We start from the raw sequence: 2,737 nt of genomic DNA, 5'->3' as shown, positions 1-2,737 counted from the left end.
AGACATTCGCACTATAACGTACCCTGTGACAGATGCCAGACATTCGCACAGCTAATTGAGGCGAATGGGGGGGGGGGGGGGGGGAGCTTGAGTAGCGTGAGTCAGTTGAAATGGAATGTGTAGACTGCTTGGCCAAGATAAGATACCCCCAGGGAGATGTTCACACCATTCAGTTAGAATAAAGGATACACTTGCTTCAACATTCAGTTCCGCGGATTATATTTACTGAGTTGTTCATGGATTGTAGACTGTTCAAAACAGCATTTGAGAAGATTTACGTTAATTTGTGTGCAGTGTCGAATATCAAGGTATGCCAGTGTAGTTTTATTCGTTCATTTCGTTGTTGATTTTAATCAACAAACGTGCAACAAACGGTTTGTTCTGGTCTGTGCTAGCTATTACTTCTTTTGTTTTGGAGACCAACTTTTGTTGAAATAAAGAAGGAAAGAAAAAGAAGAAAAACTTGACAGTTAATGTTTTTCACGTGTGTGTTAATAGTGTGAGAAAGTTACAAGCGTGAGCGTGACACGTACGATATAACGGGTAGCAATGGAAGATCGTCTACATACAAGAGATTTACACGAAGAGAGACTACATCGTATCTGCAGAATATGTGGCTGTAGAACGAGAAAACGGTACGACGACCCTTGCAAAGCAATAAAGTGCAGAAACTACATTCAAGACATTAACCAGTGCTACGGACAGAAAATTGAAGAAGATCAAGATCTGGAGCACTCCAAAACAATGTGTAAAAGCTGCTTCAGTTGGATGGGAAGAATGCAGTCAACTAACTTCTCATCAACTGAGATGAATCAGAATGCACACAACAACATCCAGTTATCAAATTCAATCTGGATTGATTTTAATTCAAACCTTAGCGTCACTGGGTGCTCAGTGTGTTTTCGTTTTCAACAGCAGGGCAAAGGGGGGCGACCAGCCAAAGGCGCACGGGGAAAGAAAAGACCCGCACGCACGCAGGCAGACTCTGCCAGTGTCACCCAGCATAATGCCAGAAAACAGGACCTTGAAATGCCAAGTACATCGGCTGAAACTGATTATATATTTTTTCCACCATCCGCGGCGTCCACTCCTAAGAAACTTCGAACATCTTTCTCGCAAACGTCACCTGTCAAGGCTTGTTCTATCGCTGCCAGCACATCTCCCCGACATAGCACTTCACCAATAAATTATAATTGTCAACCAAACACCGCCAAAGAAGCAGACACAAGGCACCGCTTGTCAGACCTCTCCCTTGCAGAAAACTCCACCGGCAAAAACAATCAAAGAAAACACAGTACATGTCGCTACATCTCCCCACGTTAAAGCCAAACATTTACGGGACGAAAGAGAACTAACAGGAATACTAACAAAGGACGAACAACGGTACCAGACAGCGCTCAACCGCACATCATTGCAGCATTCAGCTGACAATCAGACAATCAGATGTGCGACAGGCGGGCAGCCTTTGTATTTCATGCGTGTCACCAAACCAAGGAAATACACAACAGAAGCATCAGAAGCGGTAAAAAGACGACGATCAAAAAAACTTGCGAATGTCAGAGCCAATATTTCAGGTGGAACAGAACAAGATTCAAATGAGCAGTTATCAGAGGAGATTAGAAAAACCACCAAGGACAGGAGAAATGAGATCTTAGAGCATGCAGGTTACAGGAGATCATTGGCAATTTCCAGGAGACAGGGGACAGCTTTGCGAACCAACCTTGGGCTCAGCTGGTCGAAGTATAGGACGTTTAAACGTTTTATGCGCAGCGTTGGAGTCAAGCACGAAAGCGAGAAAAAGGAAAGAACAACGCAGAAAGAGGCAGCCTGTGGGACTCTCAAAATAGAAAACAAAACGCTGTCTTTTGAAAATAAAATCACCAACCAGAAAGAAGAACTTCCAACACCTGTAGCATACATAGAAGACTTAACAGAATTTGTGCCAGCCTTGTTAGACAAATACCAAACGGCAGGCCTCCTCGACTGGCATGGCGACATCCCAGATGGTGAGGTGTGGGTGAAGATTGGTGGTGACCACGGAGGAAACAGCTTTAAAGCCATGCTCCAAATTGCGAACCTCCGTAACCCCAATTCCAAACACAACACCTTCCTCATATGCATGGCCAGCTGTAAGGACAGTCGAGAGAACCTCGAGCGACTTCTCCGACCATTCAAACACCAAATTGATCCTCTCCAAAACATGGAATGGCGAAGAAAAAAGATTCGCGTTTTCTTGTTTGGAGATTATGATTTCTTGTTGAAACTCTTCGGTCTGTCGGGTCCCCAAGGAGTGCATCCGTGTCTGTGGTGTACAGCAACAAAACAGCAGACACAAAAAGCACCCCAGGATCGGCCACACTCGGAAAAAAGGAACCTCGTCGCACTGAGGAGAGATTACCAGCGCTTCAAAAGAGCAGGGAAAGAGAAGAAGAATGCAAAGAGCTTCAACAATGTAATCAGAAAACCCATCTTCACAGTTGACATGGCACAAGTTGCACCGCCATACCTGCACCTGTTGCTGGGGATCGTGAAAAAACACCACACTCTCCTGGAAGAGCAGTGTCATGAACTGGACAAAGCCATAGCTGACAAACTTGCAGAGGAGGATGGCAACCACGCAAACCCCACTCCCTTTGAAATGTACATTGACAAGCTCCGCCACATCAAAAGTAAAGAAAAAGAAATGCGTCTTGCTGAAGGAATGGCAGTGTTTTCAGAGCCTGGTAGTGATGAAACT

The sequence above is a fragment of the Littorina saxatilis genome, linkage group LG10 (genome assembly GCF_037325665.1).
Source record: "Littorina saxatilis isolate snail1 linkage group LG10, US_GU_Lsax_2.0, whole genome shotgun sequence".
Lineage (NCBI taxonomy): Eukaryota > Metazoa > Mollusca > Gastropoda > Littorinimorpha > Littorinidae > Littorina > Littorina saxatilis.
Note: the sequence above shows the minus strand (reverse complement) of the source record.